The 15456-nt window shown below is 40.2% G+C and overlaps 1 protein-coding gene across 1 annotated transcript in view; it reads left to right on the top strand.

Moving 5' to 3' along the window:
• LOC126395229 (protein kinase C-binding protein NELL1-like) overlaps nucleotides 1-15456 on the top strand; it is a 457381-nt gene that overhangs the window by 379752 nt on the left and 62173 nt on the right. The window lies entirely within an intron of this gene.

The raw sequence follows: 15456 nt of genomic DNA, 5'->3' as shown, positions 1-15456 counted from the left end.
AAGTAAAATAGTAGCCTACTCTTATTTAAGTAAGATTTTGAATGCTTGGATTATTATTTGTACAGTGCCATGCTGGACGTTTTATTTCCAACACCGGCGTATTAGCACTGATAAATCAGAGCCCTGTTACTAGTGTGACTAACAAATAAATCAGAGGTCACAGAGGCAGAACTCAAGTTGTTTTGATGACAAAAAGAAAGGACTGAAGCAGCCGCCTTCTTTCAGACGAGGATATGAAGCTTTCTGTTCTCTTCAGCTGCCTTTAATACCAGCTGCTGCTCCGCCTGATGGTACTCCCACCTGCATGAGACACACTTAGACGCATACATGCATATCCAACTCCACTTTACACCCGCAGCCTCTTTTAATGCAAATTTCTCAGCTGTCACCTCCATCATCTTACCTCTCTTCTCTCTTCTCTTATCATCCATCTATGTCCCACCTCTCATTCGGTCTCTGTCTTCTCCATGTGCTGTCTGTCAGGGCGACAGTGACAGGTCTACTGTTCAAAGTCATGTTTTTAAGGCAGCTTTTGCTCGCTGTTTATGCTCAGTGTCTTCGACACAATGGGATTTCATTAGCGTTGGTTTGTTTCGATCAGATGTGAGTGGAGTAGAAATTTCTGCTGCAGGTCAACACAGGCTCAGATATGATTACATTTCTTACTTTTGTTAGAAGAAAATGTTTTTAAAGGTTGTGAAATCCCAGTTTATCACGAAAAAGGTACCAAACATACTAATGACGGCCATTAAACTAAAACAAGGGCAGGGTTCATTGTTTTCTGTTACTATTTGAAAGATGTAGGGTGTTAAATGAGTTTGTTTTAAATATTCAAAACTCTAGCAGGAAGTCAGACTTTAAAAACGACATCTATTGGCAGAAACTGAATATAATAATCATAACTATGTTTCACCAGCTTATAATCAACTGAAACTATAAAAATCATGTTTCCATTACCTTAGAACAAGTCGTTAATATCTACATATGGAGTGGGTCCTCTTCCACAGGGTTGGCCATTTTTTCTACAGTAGCCCAGAACAGACAAATCAAACACTGACTCTAGATAGAGCTATTCGCGCTTCTGCATACGCCGCAGTAATATTCCTGTACTGTTGACACACGAGAGAAGGTTCAGTTCTGCAGCTTCACACCTAGATGCCACTTAATCCTGTGCACTAGTCCTTAAAAGGGTCTGTTTACTTTCATAAAAAAGTCTTGCTTACATCTGGTATGTATATCCCTTTTACAGCGCTGAAAAATAAAAAAAAATATACATATATTTTTTACAACCATTACAATTGTTACGACTATCCAAATAAGGGAGTGCTGATTCTGAAGAGACATTGTTTTTGAATCCTTCAGCGCTGTGAGCTAAACTAAATTTCATTAGTCTCCATTGTTCTGGGACGGAAGCAGATATCTTCAGCTGAGTGGCTAGATAGTATTTTTGTTTGTGTGTGTTTGGTGAACCTACTCCTGTGATTACGCCCATGCTGTAGAATATATAAATAAAAAAGTGGTGAATTTTCTCTCGTAGCTAGAAGTGGCAGACTTGAATGTAATGGAAAATCCAAAGGATAGAAAAATACCACTCTGGATCAACAAGTTACATCTCTCCAACACAATCTTAAAATCAAATTCACATCCTGACTCGATGCATATCCCTCCTCCAGATTCCAGCAGCATGGGTCACGGGTATTTCCACCGCTACATCTCGCCTCTCAGCAGTAAATTTCACGTTATCAGTGAAACAGCAGAGGTTGGAGAAAACAGTGTCGTCAGCGGCCTACCTGTGTGTGTGTCTCAGTAATGGATTCAGGGTAGAGTGTCGCGCGTCCTGCACTGCCCTTGGTTATGAAAGCTCCTCACATCCAGCTGCCAAGGGCGTCCCTGTTCCTCCCCTCCTCGGCGCTCTGATAGGTTCATGCCCTCGCGACTCTTCCACAGATGAAAATAGATAAAATCATCCAGACGTGGCGTGAAGAGCCAGTTAATGTTTGCCACACACTGATTTGGTCGAAAAAGAGGCAGTGAGATGAATACGGTTTTATTCTTTTGCTTTTCTATTTAGTTGTTATTCAGCAATTGATCTTCTCATTTTTCATCAAAAAAATATCAAACAGAAGAAACTCCCCCAACAGAGAGAACTGTTTTGGCTTGGGGTTGTTTTGTTTTATTTATTTGCAGAGTCCTGCAATATCTTTTCTTTATAAACTTAGAATCTCAAAAGTCTTTCCATATGCATACTTCAACTTCATTTGTCCTTCAACTGGGCAAGTTCTCACATAAATGCATCACTCACCCACATGTAGCGCCCACATCTAAGAAGAAACGTATTCTTTATGTACAATATACTGTATATATGCTGTATACTCTGGTCAAGTTGTCAGGGCAGACTTGTTAACAAGCATCCAGCAGACACAGAACAACATTAACATTCATTTGGAGTTGTGTTTGTGTCCACCTGATGAATGTAAGTCCAATACTTGCCCTCCCTCTAGCTCTGTTTTTGCTCTCCACCAACTCATGAGGGACATGCACGGCTCTTTAGCTGTTAAATGCTGCACTGTCACCATATCACCCCGAGCTGGAGTGTAAAACAGAGCATCTGTGAGTCTTTTAAGGCCGCCTTTTACTTGTGGATATTTATAAAAGTGTGATTTTTGGATTAGGATTATAAAACATGCTTTTAAGAGATCAGACTTGAGACAGTGATTTTAGAGTGGCATTAAGCAGGGATGTTCCGTAATAGACAACTTTGTACATAGAAAAGTTGTTTTTTGCTGCCTAATGTTTTGACTAGAGAAAAAAAAAATGCTAAAAATGATTTAAAGTGCAAACAAGAATCTCAATCTCAGAGGGCCATTTAAACCTTGACAGCTGTTTTGCATCTAGAAAATGTGGCATGGAAAAAAAAACGTGGTTGTCAGTGTGCTCATGTTTTTTCAGTCCTCATGTCTCACATAAACTAATGGCACCTTAGTGTTAGCTCAGTCTTCTGCTGCCATCTGGTTATGGGGGCAACATTTCAAACTGTCTTTCTGAAGATGCACTCCAGCTATAGGTGCAGTGACTTAGTTCACTGGCAGGCATAGTTTAATTAAAGATCACATCTGTGAGGACTGACAGGTATCACAGCGCCCAAACTGAATGCAAAAATAAAAGTAATTTTGCAGAATCAAACCACGTGGAATTTAATTATTTTATTACTGTCTGTGAAAATTAGGATTTTTCACTTCTTATCTATGGTGGCACATCCAGTTTATCTCCAAATGTACGAGTAATTGAAGCAAAACAGAATTAGTTTTTGATGAAAAACAATTTAAGTTACTCTGTGTAACCCAGCAACAGATTTTGAAACAGCCAAGTGACTTTTAATAGCAGGAAAAACATAATTTATGAGAACAAGAAGGAGGTAATAGTATGTTCCTATCATTATTCCTGGAATCGCTTTGTAATTCGTAGTCTTACTTGGAAATCCACATGGGTCTCAGTGCTGGTCAGTCATCATCCTTAAGCAGTTTGAAATGTGTGGAGGTTCGTTCCAGAGCGAGAAATCTCTGAAAGCACCCGCTGGAATTAATTGTCGTGTCAGCGGTATTGATCAACCACCCTTTCAACCCTCTGCAGATACATTATGGCCGTGAAAATCTTCCTTAACGCGACTTTAATCCATGCCAACCGCCTGGCCCAAGTCCTTATTGTCTTGTAAGTGCCGTCATTATCTGTGATGTTCAGTAAATGCCCAACAGAGAGTACAGCCAAGGGTGAACTGCCTCTACTCTGATGCATAACAAAGTGAGGCATTTGTATGAGTAAATGGTGTGGTGTAAATTCTTTCTTAGCTGAGTTTCTGCACGGCTCAGCTCTCCCTTGCAGACTGACAGTGGACTCCTACCTCTGCATTGGAGCCTGCTGCTGTACATTCATTAGCAGGGAAGCTAGGCGGTATTAAACATACACTGCAGAGAGGAGGAAGTCTGCTTTCGTCCTCTGACATCAGGTTTGTGGGAGAGAGATGAAAAAGACAAAGGAGTCTATTATCTAGGTGCCCCTCTATTCCTCTGTCAGAACTACTGGTGATGTGTTCAGGAGCACTCTGCGACAAGCTTTATTGTGTATTCCCTGTCTCTTTTTGATCAGCATCTGGTGGAAGACATGTTTAGATTTAAAAGCTGCATTACTTGATTTTTGGTTACTAGGGGTACAACTGCAAAACAACACACCCCTGGCATACTATCACATTTAGAGATCTCCCAAATAGCGTGTTAGGGGCTTTAAGGCTTCATAAATAATTACCTGTGAATATTCAAAGCTTCAGTGAGATGCAACTGGATCTGGGGTGGGGTCATTTGCCCTAATCAGCCACCCATACCCAAGCTGACTTGGTGGTGGAAGGTGGACTATAGCGAGCAGTTTTTCTGTAACTTATTAATAACTCGGTACACCGCAGGTTGGGTCTCATCACTAGATGCAAAACAGGTGCTTCACTACAGTTGTCAGCCATTAATTACCGCCTGCAATTCTTCTCAACTATTTCTTTTTTTGGTTTGACTGCCAATTTAATGCTTGTGGTCGGGGTCAATGATTGTGAGAATTTGCATTTATTTATTTGTTAGACATATGAACATTCATGTTGAATGCCGACCTCAGTCAAATCTGATGCGTGCCATCTCCTTTCAATTTCCTCCACCAGTTTAGTGGTGAAAAACAAAAATCAAAGCTTTTGTATAGTGATTTGGACATCGATTACCATGGCAATGATTGGAGCATCAAAGCTTCAAATCATTTGGGTCAGCCCTATTAATACAATTAACTTTATAGCAAACATTTGCTTATTTAAACATCCAGTGGACATCATTCATTTGAGACTGTGTCTGATGACATGATGGATGCAGTTGTGAAACTCAGTCTCCTTTAAGCTCTGATTTGGTCACCAACTCCTGATAAAGATATCTGACTCTTCAGCTGCTAATTGTGCAACTTTCCTCATCAGCAAGTATCTAAAGCCCCTTTGCTATCTGGACAAAAAACTCAAGTTCACCCATTAACATTTGGCTTTTGTCTTTATTGGGAAATGTTGCTGCTGTAGGAGTTGGGGTTGGTTTGAGATTGGCTGACCTGAAAGTCAGACTAAAAGAAAGATGTCAGCAGTGCTTAAATGCTACTGAGAGGCACAGCCATACAATCCAAACTGACTGTGACCTCTGTTACGGCTGTCTTCAAAATCAACTGCACTTCCAGCAGCACAGACAGCGACCAGCCAAACTGTCTTTACCACACTGAGTAGTATCAGAAATACTAACTAAATTTTATGTATGCATAGCAAACCTAGGGGCCCTGATTGATTGCTGTAGATATACAGAAGTTCATATTTTGACAGGAATCAAGCATCTAGCATCCTGAGTGGATTTATGGATTCGAAGAGTTCTATGAGATGGACAAGAAAGACAAAAGAAAACCTCTAGAAATATATTTATGAAAAATATGCTGCTAGTTTCAATTCCTCTGCTGCACAATCAAAAATATTTTGAACCCATTTCCGAAGGTGCGACTTAGTTAGTTTCTTAATCCAAACAAAGACGTAACCGGTTCCTGGACAGAGGGCAGAGTAAAAGGGGTTAAAAATCATTTTAATACCGTGCAGCAGATGGAATATTTTTAATGCAGATTGTCTTAAAGGTTTCAGAATGATTTTAAGTGTTGTTATGACCTTCTGGGGTTTTCAAACATTGTCAGAGAAATGTATGCTTACCATTGTAACACTAATATCATAAATCGTATGTTCCTACCCTCTGATATTACCCACAGGAACATCTCCAAAAGTAGCACCCTTACTTGTTAGGTTAGGTTCAGGAAAAGAATAGTATTTAGTGTAGCATGTTACGCACTAAACGTAATGTTAGCTACTTAATGTAATATGACGATTTGACGTATATAATGTGATAAGCGCATGGCACGATGTTGCATACATATGTAACTCAAAATAGCTCAACATTGACTTTTGGTGTCACCAGACATGAAGCCTAGTCTCCTGGGTCAAAGTCTTGTGTTTGTTTGATCCATCCGTCCAACCCAACTGACTACCTACGTGGTCTTTCATGCTCTTTATACTATGTCACCTGACTTTCTCCTTTACTTCTGTTGTAATTACTGGAAGTCAAACTCAAAATGTAGGCTGAATGTGGGTTGTAATAAGCTGCTTGTACAAGTGTCGTATGGTGCCATTTTTGGGGGGAGGACAGTCTCCATGAGAGGGACATATTGGGCTACAAGTAACTGCTATCACATAATGTGCATTTGATTCAGTGTAAGGGTGAAGATTAAAAATATTAATAAATGCAGTTTTAATCTCTGATTTAAATTGTTAGAGATGACATCATTATCATGAGATTAACAGTGTCTTAATGCAGCAAATCACTGAGCTGTGCCATTCTCCATAGGATGCAAATTATTAGCTCCGTTCTGTTCTAGCATAGAAATACAAAGCTTTTGCCCCCTTTCGTACCTAGTTGAATTTGTGGAATATCCATTGGCCTTCTCTGTGATATTCCTGCTCTTAATTCTGAGATGGATCCTTGGACGCCCAACGACCGTGAATGTGGCTGTTAGCCACGGCACAGAGTGAAATGATTCCATTCTCGCCACCCACTGGAAAGCAATCTAGGCCCGTAATGGGAAACTCAAATAGCAAATCTGTGGATATAAGCATGTCTCGGGAAGTCACGAGTCAGCAACAGGCTCAGTTAAGCAGTGAGATAGTTTAGCTGGAGGTCACGGGGACCACAATGAGGGAGGGCAGTCTCCTCCTCTCAGCTCCAGCGCAGGCTATTTGTCGCTGTGGTGGGGGTCCTGGTAATGTAATGTGGAGGNGGAAGAAAATTGTTAATAAGAGCTGCTACAAGGCATACAAAGAGGAGAGGAAGATGAAGGAAGAAGCTGAAGTGTTGGTGACATGCTCTGTGGTGAGAGTTTGTGGAGGCTTGAGATATTTCCAGCAACAATGAAGCATGATGGAGATCTGTAGCATCAATGGTGAGCATCAGGTTTGGGCATCACTAGAGGATACATAGAGATCAATTTCTACAACCACAGGAAATGGAACAGAATACATTAGAGTTATACAGCTCATCTCTTCTGAGTTTGTTTTCTACTGTATAGGATGTGTAATACCACTCCTCTTCAGTGTTATGGGATGCTGCGGCTGTCGAACAGCAGCACCACTTTTTTATTTTCTTCTCAATCTTATTCGGGAATGGAAAAGCCTCACACATTCACACTATCACACTTCCTGTGTATGTCTTATGTGGAAAAAAGCCTACAGCTTAATACAAACAGTTCTCCTCTCAGAGAAAGCCCTCAGCTAGCACACGCTGTACATCCACCAAAGATCTAGCAAAGCGATTTCAAGGGAAAATCCTCTTGTCACCATCTGCCACTCTCTATCATAAATTAAATGAAAGAATGTAAACACGATCACAATCAGGTATAGAATACACACCATAGCCCGACCCAACCTGCAGACATATGTTACAAACTGCAAGTCAAAGTGTTCAAACCTCACCGGGTTTCACTCCAACTTCAAAAACAACATACCATTTTGTAGCAGGGTGGGGCCTGACTGGTTAGTTGCCTTGCTGCAGTGTAACGAGGCCACAAGCAGTGACACAAGTCAAAGCAGAGCTGAACTTCTTCAGGCAAAACTTTCTCAGATGCCAAGCATGTTGTTTTTTTACTATAATGGATTTTTTTTCTTCAAATGGGAGTCAGTGACAGTTGAAGCATGGCTTGCAGTGCATTTCCACCAACAGTGTCATCTTTACACCAATCAACAGGTTATATACACCCTGAGCTGTATGCACCAGGGTAGGGCTGCTGTGACACTGTGATGCAGAGGTGTAAGTCCAGCTTGAAGTGAAGCTGTGTTGCTTTATTCAAAAGCACATGCCTTGTGCACAGCACTGTCAGTCCTTATAACTTGGTGCAGGTGATGACAGGAAGCATCAGATTGATAGTAAATAAGAAGATGCAGTGCACACAAGAGGGCTGAATTGCTGCTGCTTTTAATGTAGTTGTCATTTGTGACACTTTTCTAAACGCCCTCTTGTGCGGTACATCTACTTATTTACTATCAGTCTGTTATTTTGTATTGTTCATCAAAATTCTAAATATTTGTAACAAACATATACTGTATAAAACAATGTGTGTAGCCACCATGATGTCACCCTTTTTAGTTTGTGGACTCCCATTGTGAAGCCTCAAGTTTGGCATTTTTGCCGTCACCTTCTTAAATTATTATCACCAACGTAATGGTTAATTGATCCCTGCCACAACGCAGCACTGTAGTGAAGAAATATGAGGCCAAACGAAGCAACAATCCACTTTACAATTCATTACATATAAAAATGAGATTCACCTTATAAATGACATGTATCCCTTCTCATTACCCTTACCATAACGTTAACAGACTCTCTTTTAACCTGATACTTCATAGCTAGCTAAATGCAGACTTAGCATTCACTTCATGGGTTCTGCTCTCAAGGGGCAAAGGGGACTGATCATGGATTGATGTGCAGGTACGCTGGTAAATCACATGGCTGCTAATGCTAGTTCTTGCTAGTGAAAAACAGGCTTTAATCAATTAAACAAAACATTTAATTTACAATATTCAGGGTGTCCGCGGATCCTCAAAAAGTAGGGATGTCCCGATCCAGCTTTTTCACTTCCGATCCGATACCGATATTACAGCCTTGAGTTTTGGCCGATACCGATACTGATCCGATCCAAGCTCGTATTATACATATTCACTTATTTTGTTGTCAGTCATGTTAGAAAAGGTTTGATCAAGCGATATTACTCTAAGAACTACTTAATCAGGTTAGTTAGAATGATCCACAACAGTTGGTATGAGAAACTGACCTGTTTATCGTTAACAGGGTTAAATAAACAAACTTTAAACTTGAACATTAACATTAAATAATAAGCTTTGGCTGCTTTGGCCTCTTAATAAATAGAAAATAAATCAACACAAGAAATCTTAAAAATGTCTAACATTGAAATTCAAATAGCAGCAAGACTCCATACACTTGTGCTTTGGCCCCCTAATAAATAAATAGATTAACACCACAAAACATTGTTGACATTTAACAAACAATGCAGCCTTTCCTTTTCAGTTATTTTAGTGGTGTCAGTGCCAGCATGGTGCTGCTGTTTCCTGTGTGTCTGCATGCTGGCCTGGTGGATTGACAGTAAGTGCTGGAGCGGATCACTGGAATGGACTGCTTGAATTGCGGAGCGCTGGGCTGGCCCGAAAACCTGGATCGGACACCATGAAAAACTGGATCGGAGTTCTTGGATCGGCATTTTTCCATGCAGTCCGATCCGATGCCAATGCACGTTTTTTGCTAATATCGGCGGCCGATACCGATCCGAATATCGGATCAAGACATCCCTATCAAAAAGTCTTAAAAAGTCTTAAAATTCGTGTATCTAAATTAAAGACCTTAAAAAGTCTTAAATTCCTACAGTTTTATTAAAATGGTCTTTAATTCATTAGTTCTTAAAAAAATACGGGACAACTGTTTTTATTGCGCTCCCTTCCTGTTGCAAAGAGATTCATTTGAGTTGCGTGAAGAGAACTAGCCTGGCTCTGTCCAGCCCAAATATATAGCTGCCAAGCTAGCAGGTAGCGCGCACAGTCGTTTCTGAGGTGATAGCATAGACTACTTGACTTGTTTAGCTAGAGGTTGTAGCGGTAGCCTAGCTAACTAGCTAGCACTACAGTTAGCCTATCAGTCGTCGGTCGATCAACTGCCACTTTCTTCCACCATGGGGAAGTGCAAATTTAATGAAACGTTGTCAGATAATAGTGACTTTTCTCCGTGGCTGAAGTCTGTGGCGGGGATTCCAGACGAAGCCAGGTGCGCGTTTTGCAAGGGGTCGTTGAAACTAGGAACCATGGGGATTAAGGTGGTCAAATCCCACACACTGGGGGAAAAAAAAAAAACTGCAGCAAAAAGCCAAAAGCAAACGCCAGGGATCTCTCAATTTTGTTTCCCGTCTGCCTCAGTACAACAGCCGACAGCCTCAAGTAAATCTTGGTCTTAAATTCCATTCCAAGTGGCATTAAAAAGGTCTTAAACTTTACTTGCTGAAACCTGCAGATACTCTGATATTGCATTCATACATGATAGACATGCACAAAAAACAACAACAACCCAGCAACAAAATGTACCCAACACTACAGTGACATATGTCGTATTGCTGATGATATGCTATTTTTTCCATACCAGGAAGATTTAAAAAAATTCAAATAGCCGTGTTTCAAAAACATTTTTCTTTATGAATCTTCCAATTTAGGAAAATCAGTCTTTTGCAAACCAAAAAGACTGTCCTGTCTTTATTTTTACTTTATTAATATGCATAACTTTAACATAACTTCCACATTGGATCATTTTTCAGCCCCGGAGGTTGCCGCTGGGTAATAAATTGTTACACATTAATATTTGTGTGTGAAAGTATCCAAGAGTGAGTTTTAATCTGAGCTCATTTTAATCTAATTTGACTGCGATATAATTACTGATATTATTATGATAAAGCTCACTGTAGAGTTGTAGTATGCCAGTTGAGATTTTCTTTCCACTCCAACAAGAATAAAAATAATGGAGGGAGCTGGAAAGTGGAGGGTTGTCTCTGAGCAAGAAAATCATCAGAGCTTTGATTGAAAAATGTGGGTCTTAAAAAACATACAAACCCCCCCCCCCCCCCCCCCCCCCCCCCCCCCCCCCCCCCCCCCCCCCCCCCCCCCGACNGTGAAGCCCCCTCATCTTTGGAAGTCATTAGTTCAACAGGCAGGCAGCATTATGCTGATGGTGGTGAAATGATAATTAGAGTTGGAGATAGATTGAGTCAATATAAGTGTAATTAATTTTTAAGTGTGAGGTTTATTAGTACAGAGGCAATCAGGCTCCTAATGAGGGCCTGATAGAAGTTCTTAAACAGTGGAACCAGTCAGATTAATAGCTCTAATAGCTTCTGGCATGGGACTCTGCTTTTATTTATTGCACTTATGCATTTGTTTGTATATTTAGCACTTTTTTTTCTAAACACCAGGGTGATAATTTAAACGGATGAATTATGTTTCTTTGGATTCTTAAAGCAAAGTGAGACAAGCTGACGCACATACATTACACACACACAGATATATTACAGTCACACACTCTATGTATGGGACTATAAATAGATTTTTTCAGCTCATTAAGGCTCATCTTTCAAATCATGTCATTAATTAAGCTTAGAAATACTCAAGTAATTTCTCTTTAATGAACTTGCTCAATTAAGTCTGCCCTCTTTTTTGGTTTAATCCTTCTCGCTTTGAGCACTGACTAACTACTCTTTCTCGCTGTCTGTCCCCGCACTCGCTCTTCCTTTTGTTTCGTGGAGTGCATTCGTCTGCCAGCTCTTCTCAAGCTTCCCCTTCTCCTTTGTGTGTTTGTCTCAGCCATGTTGATGCATCACACGCTGCATGCTCACAGAACAAATCACAGTCATTTGCACTGGCAGCCTGCTTCCAACAACAGACCAGGAGATAGTTGCACATCATGCCCTTACACACACACACACACACACACACACACACACACACACTGACACACAATGATAAGGTTCTCAAATAATTGCAGAACAGACAAGTGAAATGTCACCTCATGAATGATGCAGGGAGCTCAGTAGGCGTTCAGAAACAATATATGTATTCTAACCAAGTTTAATCTAAATCTGACCGGTGGCGGAGCAATAAAGTTAAACATTTTGACTTTAGATTTAATTATAATACCAATAAGGACAAGTTTGAATTTTATTTATGAACAGTCCCAGGGCTGAGCGATATGACTTCAAATCAACATCACAGTTAATTGACTACATTACCTCGATTACGATTAATGAATGATTATTTTGTTGACAAGGTTTGTACTTTAAATATGCTCAACTGTTGAAGCTGGGATATCTTGTCTAACTGACAGGGTGCATATCTTAATATCTTATCTTGTGCTTTTAAAATAATTGAAGGAAACACACAGATGATGTTTGTGGTTATTTACTGAATATTTGGGTATTTTGAATACTGTGTAGCCTTTATAAATGCTTTGTGGAGGCACTTGTTGCTGGGCGCTTGTCAGTGTCTTTCTTTTTTCAAGCCGTGCACTGTTCGTATTTGGTAATGTGATTGTGCTGCAAGTGCTGAAACAGATTAGTGGTGTTACCTTTGGTCGCTGAAACGTTTTTTCCGTGGTGTTTACATTTGATTTCTTTCTGTTCAGTGTGGTTTTCGCGAAAGCTAAAATGGGTCCAAACAATGGACACGGCATTTCTCTTTGGTACAAGCTGCTAAAGTTGCTCAGGTGGCTCGCTGTTTTAGGTCTCCTCCATGTTGCTTCTGGATGGGGCGGAGTCACGTGACTACACGCAGTAGTACATTTTTAAGGGGACACTACATGAACACACACAGTGGGGAATGTATTAACAAACATGGGCAAGATTAAGTCGGTTAGAGGTTCTGAATGTTGGCTTCGATTAACTGTTCAGCCCTATTTAGTCCTGTTTTTGAGTCTCACCTCATCAACATGTCTTCCAAACAAGTGACCTCTAGTGGTGGGGCGGATAATGAATATTCTCTGTATAGCCAAGTCTTGGTCAGGACATGGATTGCCACATACTGCACAGCGCACCACTACATTGTGATTGGCACATAGGGCGGTGTAAAGCAGGCATTGATGGTTGGGTGTAAAGTGCATGAATAACAGAGACTATGGTTTTGCATCCCATCGACCCAATAGCAGAAATAAATGCTGACATTATGTGTTTATGCAAAAAAATATGTCACATTTATATGTTTCCATGTAGCGGATATGGTAAAACTTTATTTTTTTACATTTCAGTTTTCAAATTTATGTTGTGACAACATTGTGGTTGATGTGTAGTCAGGTGTATAATATAATTCTAAACTTTATTTATATAGCACCTTTCAAAATGCAGTTACAAAGTGTACAATAAAACTAAACACATTTAAAACACAAAGAGAATAAAACATATAATGTCACCAAAGTAAAAGATCAAATAAGGTAGGCCAAAACTAAAATCAAGATGATAAACGGGAAATAAAATCAATAAGACTGCAATAAAAAAGACACAGCTCAGATATAGTCAGGATATGCTTTCCGATAGAAGTAGCTTATGTTTTTAGGAGAGACTTAGATGAAGCCAGTGACTCAGACAGCCTTATATCCTCGAGCAGGTTATTCCAGAGCCTCGGGGCCCTGGTGGCAAAAGTGCCTTTGGTCTTCAGTCTTCAGAGGTTCATAAGGGACTAACATGTCTGTTTAAGCAAAACATGATGGTTGTGGTTTAATGGGTTGGCAGCTATAGACATGTCCTAAACTGTCATTGAAAAACCTGGTTTGGTCGCTCCACACACAGCTGGACATGTCCCGAATGTCGATTAAAGACACCTGCTTTGGTTCGTCTGCTGCTGTCTGCTGCGTGGCAATCATCTCCCTGAGGTGTCACACTGTCCACCATCCCCTTCTCCTCTCCATGACAAACTCAGCTCATATACAATCTGAAATATGTTGTGAACGTGCAAATGTAGCATGTCCATGGTTTGCAGAATTCTACAATGCCAACATTTTATTCATGCAACTGGGCTGGTCCCATCTATTGTCTGGTTCATCTACTGGTTTATTTAAGCTTCAGTGGAGCTATTTTTATTGCCCTTAATTTACCCAGACTTTGACTAAAGTGGTGGCAGGCTTTTTTGAAACAGTCATGTGGATTGTTTAGGAAGGCACTGGCAAAGGATCAGTGTTGCCATTAAGGTAAAAGGACTTTTTTTTTGTTTGTGTGGTGCCATAAAATACATCCTACTACTGGCAGGTAGTCCTTCACACTGAACTTCAAATGTGCTCCTGAGGTTAGCTCCTTGCATTGCAGCTCTTCCACAATCTGTGTGTGTGTGTGTGTGTGTGTGTGTGTGTGTGTGTGTGTGTGCGCGTGTGTGTGGGCGCGCATGGGCGAATGTAAGGCTTTGTAAAGGGCTTGTTCTCCGGATAAATGTGCTTTATAAAAGCAGTCCGCTTACCTTGGAGCCAAGCTGGAGTATCCATGATAAAGTCTCTCATGTCCTTGTGCTGTCCAACCAGTATATATACCTATATAAAATGAATTAGGGCCGGGTATCACCACTGATTTCCTGAATCAATTCGATTTCGATTCACAAAGTTTTGATTTAATTCAATATTCACGGATATTTCATTTACAATACCAATTTTTACTAGATTGTGAAAGAGATTCTCAGAGAACTAATACTGTAAATTTTACAAGGAATTATTTAAAAAATAAAGAATAAATTCACAACAGGATTAAAATTGAATATTTTATAACTAAATGTTGTTTCTAGAGCAGCAACAGTAAAATTAAAACAGCAAAGTCACTATATAAGTCAGTGTCTCATTGGAAACAAATCTAAAATGTCATTAAAATAAATCAAAAAGCACTGCGGCCCATTTACTACCAGCGATTACAGGGTTCAAGCTTTACACATCGGTGGGAAAAAATGTAAAAGATCAATCTCAGATTTTATGAATCGACATTTTAATCGTCATTAAAATGAAGATTGATTTGAACCGGATGAATTGATTATTTTAGCGTAGCCCTAAAATAGATGAAATGAAATAATAAATGTGGGGTTTTTTCCCCAGTCACTTGGCAGAACTCCACAACATACTAAAACACAATATCTGACTTAAAACAAATGTGGGAGGGGGGATGTGGCCCTCGCCCTACTTCCTCCCCCACTGCCTATGAACCTTTACAGTTTTGTGACTGAAAATGAACACCTGGTAAAATATGCAAAATGGCCTCTGTGGTAGTTCTCGCTATAGAATTTTCCTAGTCGACCAATAGTCGTCATTTAGGGCCATCAGTCAAGTAATTGCTCACATGTTTACATGTAATGTAATGTTTACAAATGATATATTTTTGTGGTTTGAGTTGAAGGTGTGAGAAAGAATAGTGTCAGTAACATTGTTAACACTGTGCTACATTACAGAGAAATACAAAACCGTACTAATGAACCTTCATTAATATAGGCCTATATTTTATCTCCAAGTGCACGTCACACACTGAGCGAGCCGCCTGTTAATGACGCTGTGGGCTAATGGGCATGTAGCTACTTCCATGTTTCAGATGATACGTCATGTTTGTAGTCGACCAATGAAGATGAGTTTACATATCACCTTGGGTTCGTCCTTCACCTTCTCAAAATGATCCCACACTTTGGATTTCCTGCCCGACATGTTATTAACTAGCCTGTGGAATAACCGCAGGTACCAGCCCTGGAAATTAACCTGACTCCTGTCTGACTGCTGAGCGTGGACACTTCCTGTGTCTGTCCTTTCAAAT

The sequence above is a fragment of the Epinephelus moara genome, chromosome 1, assembly GCF_006386435.1.
Source record: "Epinephelus moara isolate mb chromosome 1, YSFRI_EMoa_1.0, whole genome shotgun sequence".
NCBI classification, from domain to species: Eukaryota; Metazoa; Chordata; class Actinopteri; order Perciformes; family Serranidae; genus Epinephelus; species Epinephelus moara.
The sequence above is the reverse complement of the archived record's forward strand: the minus strand, read 5'-3'. Positions and strand labels throughout refer to the sequence as shown.